Source organism: Piliocolobus tephrosceles, chromosome 4 (assembly GCF_002776525.5).
Source record: "Piliocolobus tephrosceles isolate RC106 chromosome 4, ASM277652v3, whole genome shotgun sequence".
NCBI lineage: Eukaryota > Metazoa > Chordata > Mammalia > Primates > Cercopithecidae > Piliocolobus > Piliocolobus tephrosceles.
Window position 1 is genome coordinate 93,348,076 of NC_045437.1, and position 12,740 is coordinate 93,360,815.

The window sequence follows — 12,740 nt, forward strand, 5'->3', positions numbered from 1 at the left end:
CCGAACCAACTGTAAGAGACTGGTCACCTTGGGGTTGCTTTCTAGCAGGTGCTACTGAGGGATTAATAATAATGGACTGACCCTAACTTCCCCCTGGTTTCTCACCTCCCTCCAGTGAACACAGGGATTAATCTGCTTGTTGTTTAAAATAATATAATCTTGAAGCTGTTTTAAACAAGTGGAGGAAAGCAGACCTTCAACAATTGTCTTTAATTATGGTTAGAAGAGGGACCAATCTTGATTTCAGTTATGACAGGCAAAAAATTTGTACAATCAGTAAAACTGAAGGAGAAAACAAAGGTACTAAAGCAGAGTTGGCCCACGGCACGTTACTTTAAAAGTTCTAAGTAAGCTTCTGATACTGAAACTCAGGAAATGCTTGACAAAAATCTGGTTTTCTGGCTTATCTTTAAAAACTAGAAAATGTTAGTCTGGAAACTGTGACCCCTACAATTCTCAGACACTGAGACAAAGTATGAATTTCTGCAATTATGTTTACCCCACCTTTTGTTTCTTCCAATGGAGTTCAGAAATCCTTAACTCTCTAAGGGGAAAATAGCAGAGACAATTGAGGGTTTGTAGCTTTTCTCTTATGCCTACCTTATTCCATTCAGTTATGGTATCTGCATGCCTCCTGTGAGCATCCGTGTCTCTAGCTCTTTCCTTAGGCCCTGCTGTAGACTTGTCCCTCTACTGCTCAGACCTGGCCACGCCGCAGCTGTAGCTGTTTACTCACAGCAAGAGAGAGAAGCTAAGACCAGCAAGCCCGGTGGGTGCCCCATCTCAAGCAAACATGTATTGGCCAGGTCTGAGTTGTTACATGCCAAGGCGAGGAGCAGGTAGCAAAAGTTTATTCTAAGCCCATGGACTTGAGAAAGTGATGGACTTGTGAGTGAGGGAGGTGGGTAGGATAAATGGCAGCAGGGTGAGGGGGATCAGTTTAAGGCTACTCGAGTTCTTCTGACTCTCCAGTCAGAATTACTCAGTAATTCAGGGTAGGGTCATACATACACAAGGGGGAAATGTCAGGGTCTAGAGTTAAGAAAGCTAGGAAAGAAATAGGTACGGGAAAGTATTTCATGAGTGCGATGGTTGATGATCCAGCATCTACTTTCCTAGTGCTCTACCGCTGGAAAAAGCAGAGGCAATGGCTTTAATTCTATTTGCAAGGCTAGTTAAGAGTCAATGGAAGAACTGGCACTATTTGATAAACTGTGCCCAAACTCTAGGTGAACACTATTTCAAAAAGCATTAAGCACAAATATAAGAGCAGACTCAAAACAGACCACCTGGATTTGATTCTCAGCTCTGCCACTTATTAACTGGGAATATCCAGACACGTTTTGAACATATCTTTGCTTTGGTTTCCTCATTTACAGAATGAGGGTATAATAGTAATTTACCTGTTGAGGTTATTATGCATAACATACTTACAACATTGTCTGGTGCAAGTAAATCATAGTTATTATTATTGAGAAAATAGCACCCTAGTTACATAATAGTTTGTTACAGAAGTTTGTCAAATTCTGGAGTGGGGAGGCATCTTGGACAGATACATGATTTCAAAGGGTAAAACTGACTAGCTTTGGCACTCAATTCTCATCTCTTTCTCCCTTTTTTCCTACTCACTCATTTTTAGTGTGTTACCCTTCCTCTTTTTTTTCTTTCTCTCATAATTCTATACATTCCCAATTGGCTTTTCCCATAAGCCCATTGAGAGAGCCAGAGCGGGTTTTATTAACTCTGATTCACTAAAATGCAGACAAGTGAAGCAGTTTACCACGTCTCACAGAGTGAACTTCACACGTCTGACTTGAGGACCTGATCCTTCCTCTTGGAGCACTTTGCATCTGATTTCTTGGTGGAGTATCAGTAACGATGGGGCTAAGGGCTCTGGGAAGACTAGAAAGTTGCCCTCTCTAAACACATTTATTGAAAGTGGCACCTTAGGAAAAAAGGGACTATGTAAACTTATTAACTATGCTGGAAATGTATAAAGTATGAAAGTAGACATTAGTATGTTTGACATTCAACGTAGTAGAGGTCAGATCACGAGGCATGCCAAGAAAACAGTCAAAAGGGGCACTTTTTAATAATGTGCTTGCCCCTCCACCTTGCCTGTCTCCTGATATTAGAAACAATTTTTTCTGTGCTTATGCCTATTGGTGATTGATTACTAACACAATGACTTCATTTCATTTCCCAACTTCCTGTGGGAAGGTTTGGATCCAGCCTACAAGAGCCATGATTATAGGAGTATAATGACAACTGATGTTTATATAGTACTTTACAATTCTCACAAAGATTTCCATGTATTGGCTTTTCACTACACCGTTATTACCATTCCCACTTCACAGACAAGTAAACTGAGTCACAGGGAAGCAAAGCTACCAGAGTTTTCATAGATAATCTAGTCACCTCGGGGTTGCTTTCTAGCAGGTGCCACTGAGGGATAAGACTACCAGAGTTTGCATAGATAATCTCACAGAGCTAACTCAGGTCTGCAGTGCTTCTACCTCCCACTTATGTGGAGTAGTTTGATGTGTAATATTTTAAGCAGGTAAGTATTTGAGTACTGTCTACCCCTTACCAGCACTGTTGCCTGGAATAGCTCCTGAATCTTCAGCTTCTTCATGAAACAGAGGAAATAATACTGCTTGCTATTTATAAGATTTGAATGGACTAAATTATCTAAAGCACTGAGAACATGGCTTAGCCCATAGTAAGTACTCAATAAAATCTAGCTGTCATTATGATTGGTCTGTCTTCTGCCATTTTCTTTGCTTTGCATTGAAGAGAACTGTCCATGATTTTAGATTACACTCAGAAGCCCTATGTTTCTAAGTTTATGTTATTCTAAAATATTATTACCATTTGTTGCTTTGGTAAGAGTAGGAACTTGGAAACTAAGTGAGTTAAATGGACAATATCCCTGGCATTAATGCCCAACGTATTGTAGGACAATCATTTTCAAATGGTTTACTATGCATAATGCTCACGTGGAGTAAGTATCAAGGTAGTGTAAAATGCAGCTTCCTAAGCATTGCTCCTCCCATTCTGATTCTGGAATGGCCTGAGGCCCAGGAATCTATTAACTTCTACAGATACCCTTGGAAGTCATAAGGAGCACTGTGAAAAGCCTTAAGTGGCATTGGTCCTTATCCTACCACTGCTGCTGCTGTTGCTGCTGCTTCACTTTCTTCTCCTCCTGTTCTTCCTCCTGACCTACCTCCTGCTTCTTTTTCTCCGTTTCCTCTTCCTTCTTTATTATTGTCATCACCATCATTCTCTTCATTCTCTTTGTCTTCCCCTCCAATTTCTTCTCATTCTTTTTTCTTCTCCTTCTTTTTGTAACCATTTCAAATAGACTACTTGAGGTTATTTTCCACTACTAAGGTAGTTCTATTATTATCTCTTCAGAGAAAATGCTGCTGAACCTGGGGGAAAAAAACAGAGTAATGACTCAAAGAAAATACGTTTATACATAACTTCCCAGGAGCCAATTAGGAAGATAATCTTTAGGTTCAGGTTATCGTTTGCTCACACATCATCGTAAGGCTCTGGCCCTCTCACCAACAGTAAAATAGCCCATTCTTGTTTCCAGAGCTTATTAACGCTGGATTCAAATATAATGCCCTGAAAGTACATTTTAAAGTCTTTCTTATCAAGATGTATAACTAGATACAGGATCATTATTCTTATAATCCAATAAAAATTATGTATGTCAATCTTTTGCTTCAAGCCAGCCAGGCACTCCAAGAACAATGTTAACAGTTTCTACATCCTGTCCCAACACCCAACCTATTGCATCTAAATTCTGGGAACCTAGTCAAGAAAGCCAAGTGCCAGTTATGAAGCTAGTTAAACTAACCAGTTGTGATCACCAATTTGGATACCATATCTGTATAGCTTCAAAGAAAGTAGATATTTTGTAATCACCAACTTTAAAAAGTAAGAATGGGCATTGAAGTAACTTTATCAGTGGTTATCAATTATTGCTGCAGTTAGTGTCTTAAAAACAGCACTGATGCCCTGGCCCTAAGTCCACAGATTGTTATTTAATTGATGTGGCATGGGTCACACCAGGTGATTCTATTGGGCAGATATACATGAATCAAATTTATTTAACAATTGTCTGTTCTCTATATCCTTCTGCAATTCGTGGACAGAGATTAAGCCTAGAAGTAAAACGAAGCAGAGAATTTTAAGATTACTTCAGTCTCAGCTACATGCATATTTTAGGGAAAGTGAAATATTAGTCTAGCATTTCTTCTTAACTATCTCAATTCTCTATTTCATGTTGCTAGGGTATACTTGATCTTGTCAAAATATTTCCTGCATCTAATAACATGTAGATCCTCAAGGGCATTCCAAATGAATCACAGCAATATAAGAAACAAAGGTAAAAGCAAATTAAGTTTGGTCAACAATTTCTTTTGGTTGAATCAGAGTTGTCATAAAAGCAGCCACAGGGCTTGAGAGTCCACCCCACCTTGTCCCTTATGGAGCTTGTAAAGGCTAACTAGACCGATTCACATAAAGGGGCATTCTTTGCACTAGTCTGTGAATCTAGGTTATGCCTTCACTTCTCATCGAAAATAGGTGCATTGAGATCATGACTTGTTAATAAGCCTCATGTAACAGATTTTTCACTGTATTGGTGATGGAAGTAAGACTCATTTAATTTAGTGTTTGAGAACTTGCTACCTGCCTTGATGTCCTGGCACTTAAAGTAGTTTTACTGTTTTCTATGTTTTGGCCCTTAAAGAACTTTACAAACTGAATTATTCTCTCTTTTTATTTCAAGCTGTACAATCTGCTAGTTTCTATCACTTTAAATATCCTCTTGCCTTCAAATATTACCATCAAATCATTGTCTATAACAGATAAAAATTATCCTTTCTCTTATTTACGTTTTTTCTTTTTGCCAAAATTTCTGAAATTTTTCTCTCAATTGGAATTATTTTCTCCATCATATTGTTCATTTCTAAAATATCATTTTTATTTTAAAAATGTTCCTTTCAATTTCTTCCCGTTCTTCTCTCATGGTTACAATATCTTCTCATGTCTGAGAATATTAATGCTAGGGGGTTTTATTTGTTTGCTTGTTTTGTTTTTTTATTATTTTTTGCTTTTTTTTTTTTTTTTTTTTTGCAAAAATAAGGAGACCACTATGATGTTTTTTCCTGTATGGTTGAGTCCCTTTTCTCATGGTAAAGACATTCCTCAAATTTCCAGTTATCCATGTTGGTAGATCACATTTGACAGCGGGAAAAGAAAAGCTGTAATCATTTAAATGGGAACTGGCAACTGTGAGTTTTGCTGCAGGATGGCCTGGCCAGGTAGAGTTGAGAAAACCTCAATGCCAGTCTTTACGTCTTTCCCCTTGGGTTAGTTGGATTTCAGAGAGAAGATTCCCTGACCTGCATCTTCAGTAAAAAGGGCCAGCCACCAGAAGAAAAGGACAAGAACCCTGAGGACTGCATTCACTGTGCCTCACTTAGTTCCATGTTTCAGTGTGAAGCCTCCACACTTAACTGTGCCTGGTCTTTGGGGAAAACACCTTCAGTCTCTTTGCTGGGTGGCAAAGGGATGGTTTTCTGGCAATAAAAAGTGATGAGAGAAGCTGGGGAAGATTGCTTCTGAAATAGACCTTTAAGCAATCTTTTTTATTTTCCCATCTATTTTCATCCCAATTTCAAGCTATTTGGTGAGCCTGCCAATTCCTAAGTCAGGGGAAATTCTGAGGCATAGAAAGGGTTACTTGTTAGCTTTTCCTGCTGCTGGATTAACATTTCATTTTCTTGGGTCTGCTAAATTATTTCCTGTTTTGCTTTCATAATTTTTGTGATTGCTTCCACTCCTGTTCTCCCCATTTCATAAGTTTATGTCCTTAACAAAATCCCTTCTCTGTAGTTTTTGAGGGATTTTAGTAGGGCGTGAAAGGAGTCACATATATTTAATAGACCAACTTTACCTGAAAGTATAGTAACCAAACAAATAGATATATTCTAAATGACTCCCAGTATTTGGTAAGTTAAAGTATATTTAACCCATTTAATGGAAAATTATGCAACCATTATAAATTATGCCAGTGAATAGTTAATGACATGGAAATATATTGATACATTAAGTGGAAAGTGATAGGTTAATAGCATTAATAATAGTAGCAAACTAAGCAACGTCTCTGTCCTCACCCTTCTGCTAAGTACCTTAAATGGATTATTTCACTTAATCTCACAGAAAAATTCTATAAAGAAGCTACTGTTATTGTCCATTTTATAGACAGGGAAACTGGGGTTTAGAGATTAAGCAATTTGCCCAAGGACACAGTGTTTTTGGCCCAGATTTTAGAAGACTATCACTGGACTCTAAATAAAAGAAATAGAACTTACAAGCAGCAATGAATTCCGTTCATAAGCTGTATCAAGCATCAAACGGGTAAGAGAACAACATTAACAAGGATGCATTTGACCAAGAACGGGCTCTGTTGTTCTCCTACTTCTTCACAGGTTTGAGATGGTGGTCAGCAGCTTGTGCAAGTGAGATATCTGACAGGTTTTAGAGGCCCACAAGAGTGGTCAGGCTTACCTTCTTTCCTGCTTTTCGGGCTGTTTCATTGCCCAAAGATAACTTATTCCACCATGTAAGGTAATAATTCTCCTAGTCAGTAATTCTGACATCCAGGTGTTTGTCTGGGTTCTGGGTCTGGAGATTCTTATTGTGGTACACTGATGTGATCTAACTTTATTGTGAACCTGAATTTTGGGAATTTTCCATTTATATGCATTTAATGGTTCTCTACAGACAGGTCTGCCACAGTTTGTTTCATACATAATAAGCAAAGTTTGAAGAATATCATTCAATTCATGTAAAATAAAAGGAAATATATTTCTGCAATTACATAAATAAATAAATTTATTTATTATTTTGAAATAAATAAATTTCTGAATTTATTTATTTCAAAAATAAAATTCTTTTTGAAATTTCAAAAAATGTGCCTCCAGCTGTCCTTAGGATGTGTGTTAGAGTAGAGGACACTGTTATTGGTTTCACTGTTCTTGAGGTCTGTCCTTTACAGCCTAATGTCCACGACGAAAACATTTCCCAATGCCCATGAAGGAAGGAAACTCTTCCTTTTCTTTCTAAAGAAATACCTTGGCCATTGGTCCCCAAACTGAGCATGTATACAGACTTACAATGGTAAATTCAAAACATGCAGAGTGAGGTTGGTTGAAGATTAAAAAATAAAGGCAGTGTGGTGAAATCCCATCTCTACACAAAATGTGAAATTTAGCTGGGCATGGTGGTGTGCACCTGCGGTCCCAGCTACTACACAGGCTGAGGGAAGATGTCATTAAGGCCAGGAGTTCAAGGCAGTAGTGAGCTATGAAAGAAAGAAAAAGAAAGGCTTTATGTAGCGACTTTATCTTCTTGCTATGCAGAAAAGAACTGGATTCATTGCCCAGACACATAATGGGTCGCTTTTGAATGTATACTCTAGACCTCCACGGGCTGTCATCTGAAATGGTTCCTGTTTTTCTAACTTTACCTGTCTTTTCTTCTTTATGCAGTTTCCTCATATATTTTTTAAAATCTTATCTTTTCTCTCAATGTTCCACTCTTCTATTTCGGGAGCACACCACTCTGGAATTCTTAAGTTCCCAGTCAGGTCTTGTCCTGTAAATTTCCTCAGTCTTGTGTATTTTTGGCAGATCACTGGCATTCTCTTTTCTGCCTTTTTTGAGGCTGGGTTCTGAACAAAATGAAGCCCATTGTCCATCCTATGGTATGTGTGAATCTAGGTAAGGCCAGGGGTAGTGGGGGTGAAGTGTTCTACTTAGAACTGCAAAATAATCTTTTTCTTTTGAGGCAGGGTCTTACTCTGGCTCTCAGGCTGGACTGCAGTGGTGGATATGGGCTCACTGCAGCCTCGACCTCCAGGGCTCAAGCAATCCTCACACTTTAGCCTGCTGAGTAGCTGGAACCACAGGCATGTGCCACCACTCCTGGCTAATTTTGTTTATTTTTTGTAGAGACAAGGTCTCACTATGTTACCTAGGCTGGTCTCAAACGCCTCAGCTCAAGCTCAGACTTCCAAATGATACAGTGACTCTCTTTAAAGTGCTGTGATTACAGGCATAAGCCACCATGCACAGCTGCAAAATAATTTTTAGTGTACAAAAAAAAAAAAAATCAGAGAACTCCATAGATTACCTTTCTGAGAAAACCCCTCATTTGGTCTACATAAGAATCCTGTATTCTTATTGTTAATATAACTTGACTTTACTGTGGTACAAGAACTATTTGTTCATAACCCTGTATTACATTGCAAACTGCTCTACCATTAACATGGCTTTAAAGGATATCATGGCCAATTGTGTCTCTGTAATTTTAGGCCTTTATTCTGTGTTTGCAGAAAGGAGGGACTGGTCAGCCCCATCACTCGTATGTCTGTGGCAGGATGATATTTTGAGGTATTAACCAGGGTTCCCCAAGCTCCTTTCCTATTCAGTCAGCAGTAGGAATTGCTTCAGAGAGGATGCAGGGTTTTAAGCCAAGAACACAAAAAGAAAATAAGCAGTCAGTGCTCAGCTTTTGAATCTCTAAAAATAAAATTTAAACCTCACTGTGGAGATGGAAATCTATAAAGTCAAGGTCATTGATATTCAAGATCCAGTTTCTTTTGAGCAGCAAGAAGCCAAGCCCAAAGGACGTCAGGCGTAAGGTTTGTGCCATAAACAATGGAATGGAAAGAGAATAGATGAAGAGTCAGGCTGCTGTATCCTAGAGACTAGATAAAGGTTGCCTGGGCTAGAAAAAAAAGAGTTACCTTGAAGAAAAAGCATCTGTGGAATATGAGCATGCTACTTTAGTTTCTGTCCTCAACAGACCAACATCTAGAGAAGAAACAGGGTGATTGAGCTTCCTGTCATTTGGGGGATTTGGGAGGAAAGGTAGGATCCTAAGTACTCAACAAACAGAAAATCACAAGCATTGGTCAATTAGAAGAGGTGCCCCATTAATCCAAATGATTATTCTGGTGCATGTTGGTTAAATTACAGAACTGGAGAGGGCATGAATGCCTGGCTCCCATCGGAGAATTCAGTATGGCAGCACTCTTGGATAGGTGCTGCACAGCATGGTGGCAAAGAAGGAATTAAACAAAATGAGCCCAGGCGTGAGAAGCCATGAGACACAGCTTTGAGTTTCTCTCAGACTTGCAAGTGATATAGTGACAGCTGAAAGCGTGCAGGCCCTTGGGGCCGTGGATGTGGCTGAGAGAGCACCAGTGGACTTGAGGAAGCTTGAATTCATGTTAGGACCTCAGGCAGTAGCAGAAGTCATGGGCATAAGAACTGATTTCCAGAGGCTAGGAAGTTAAATAGCAGCTGATGCCAGCAGAAGGCACAGAATAGCCACTGACTACATATACCAGCACACACACGTGTGCACACACACCCACACACTCATCCGCACGCTCACACACCCATCCACACACTCATACACATCCACACAAGTGCCTGCATGAGCCCTCTGTGGAATTTAAATGTTACTCATGGGCAGAAAATAGACAAGGGCAGAACCTTAAAATTGCCTGAGTTTAAAACAAAAATGACTGAGGAATAATTTGACTGGGTTTACTTGGGAACACTTGGTCAAAGGTTCTGATTTTAGAAGGAAACATGAGTTACAATAAAAATTACATTTTTTTTATAGAAAAGTAAAGTATATGTTACCCCTTGGATGCCTACTCAAGCATATAGGAGTTGTGTGTGTGTAAAATATATCACATATATTTTTAATATATGTGATATCAGCTGAGGTGCCCTGCCAGTGACATTCTAATTAAATTGGCTCTAATGCTGTCCACTGTGTGTTGAAACCCCATGTCCTCTCTGATCTTTCTGGAAAACATAAAACAAGAAGTAAAAACCTGCCCTGCTAGAATAACTCTGTCCTACATCAGTGATTTTCAAACATTTTAAGTGCTGGAGACATCATTCTGGATGGAACTCTCATATGTTAAAAAAAAAAAAAAAAGATAAAGCCAGGACCATTCTGGCTGCACAGAGATGAGGGACAAGAACCAGTTCAGGGCATCTGTCTTGAATATTTTTATGCACTGAAATGCCCTTACAAAGAAAGTCATTTTGAAAGCTACTGCCGTACTCATTGCTATCCTAGGTGAATTCCAGAAAGTGTATTAACGTGTGTGGGGGCTATAAATCTTAAAGTCTTAGGTTTGACTCCAAATGGAAAAGGAAATCTATGCATAAAATGTTTCTAATTATGTCCCTTGGGGTTTTGAGGCTAAGTGTTTGCAATGCTGGATTTAAAGGATAAGTGAAAGCAAGTGACCAAATGTTTCGCTCTGGCATATGAAGACCATCCTGTCAGCTATCCAAAAACCAACTTGCTGTATTTCATTCATTCATTCACTCAACAAATGTATATTGTGCTTTTATCAAGTACTAGGCACTGTGCTAGCTGCAATGGAAACAGTTTCCCTGCCCCCTATTGACTGTTATAACTTTACATGAATTATTTGAACTATAATGTTTCTGCTGCTTGCTGCCTTTTCAGAACAGAACAAACTGAATGTTTGAATGTATTTCCACTAGTGTGCAAACTCTTGAAGCTCTTGGTGGGTTTAGTCACTTTCAGGAAGATCAATACAGAAACTCTGAATATCTAGAGCATGGCCAGGTTTACCATATTCACATAAGGGAGGAGTCCGGTCTAATATACTGGACCATAAGTATCGTATCACTGATCAAAAAATGTAGTCAAGCAGAGCTCTTCAAAGCCATTTCTATTTGCTGCCTAACTGGATCTTATGCCATTTTAAAAATGCAACCATTCCCCAGACTTAAACTCCCTGGATAAATTGTGAAGAAAAATAGTATCTTTAAAAATACTTAGTGTTTTATTTATTTACTTTATACACCTAGTTAGATCAATTACTTCTGCTAGGCTTATTATGAAAAACAACAATCCTCTGCCCCATTTCCAGCTTCTCCAAGACAATCTTCCCACTTTCATAGCTTTCAGTACTTTGCTTCCATATCTCTAAATAATGCCATTCTCTTTTTTCTTGATAGCTTTTAGTTTTAGGCATTATGTAGTCTAAAAGCATCTCTCTCCTTAACCATCAATGCAATCTTGCCATACACAGTAACTTCTGCCACTTCATAGTTATATCACAACTCTGTATAGACACATACTCAGTGTTCACATCAGGGGTCCCCAGCCCCAAGGCCATGGAACAGTAAAGGTCCGTGACCTGTTAGGAACTGGGCTGCACAGCAGCAGGTGAGCCGCCAGTAAGCAAGCATGACAGCCTGAGATCTGCCTCCTACTATACATGCGAGGAATCTGGATTTCATGCTCCCATGAGAATCTAATGTCTGATGATCTGAGGTGAAACAATTTCATCCTGAAACCAACCCCCAGCCCTGCACATCATCCATGGAAAAACTGTCTTCCGTGAAATCAGTCCCTGGTGCCAAAAAGGTTGGGAACCGCTGGTTTACATGATTAGGTATATAAAGCCTATTCACTCTTGAGGTATATAATCTACTATGATTGCTTTTTTCTTCTAAAATACTTTGCCATGTGTATTTTTGCTTAGTTTTCTATGTATTTCTCACCAATTCATCCCTAAATTCTCACCCATTTGTCCAATCTTCTCTCACTATCTTCAAATGCATTAGGTAATCCATCAATGCCATCTTCCTGGGAACATTTTCCAGAGCCTGCTGGCCTGGACTCTCTGGACCGGACTCTCTTTATGTCTGGTGCACCTTGGTGGGAGAACCCTTCATCATCATCACGGATTCTCTTACCACTCTCTTAAGATGGAGTCAATATTCTGGACCCCATATCTCCTGCCATCTTGGTATTTTCACTTGTTTTTATGGAGTACTGTTTTTAGCAGATTCCTGAGAAACAGTGTATGTCTGAAAATGCCTGAAATATACCCCCTTTTTGATTTCTCAAAGAACTAAAAGTAGAATTACCCTTTGATTCAGTCATCTGCTACTGGATATCGCCCCAAAGGAAAATAAATCATTTTTAACAAATGCACTTGTTTGTTCATCACAGAGCTATTTACAACAGCAAAGTCATGGATTCCACCTAAGTGCCCATCAAGAGATGGCGACTGAATTTTAAAAATGTGATATCTATCTATCTATATATCTGTATTTGGAGATAGATATATAGATCATGGAACACTACTCAGCCAAAAAAATAAAATTATGTCTTTTGCAGCAACATAGATAGAACTGGACATCACTATTCTTAGTGAAATGGCTCAGAAGCAGAAAGTTCAAAATCTCACGTTCTCACAAGTGGGAACTAAACGATGAGTACACACAGACATACAGAATGAAATGACAGACATCGGGGACTCCAAAAGGTGGGAGAGTGAGATGGAGGTGAAGGTTGAAGTACTACCTATTGGGTACAATGTACATTATTCGGGTGATGGATATTCTAAAAGCCCAGTCTTTGCTACTAGGCAATATATCTATGTAATACAAATGCACTTGTCCCCCTAAACCCATATAAAACCTCATAGTAATTAAGGGCTTGGCTAGATACACAATTCCACATGAGAAATATAATTTTCCCTGAATAATTGCAAGCATTGCTCCAATGTCTTACTGCTGATAATTTTTTTGTTGAGAAGTTCAAAACTATCTACTGTATTTTCTTTCTGAAGGTTTTTTAAT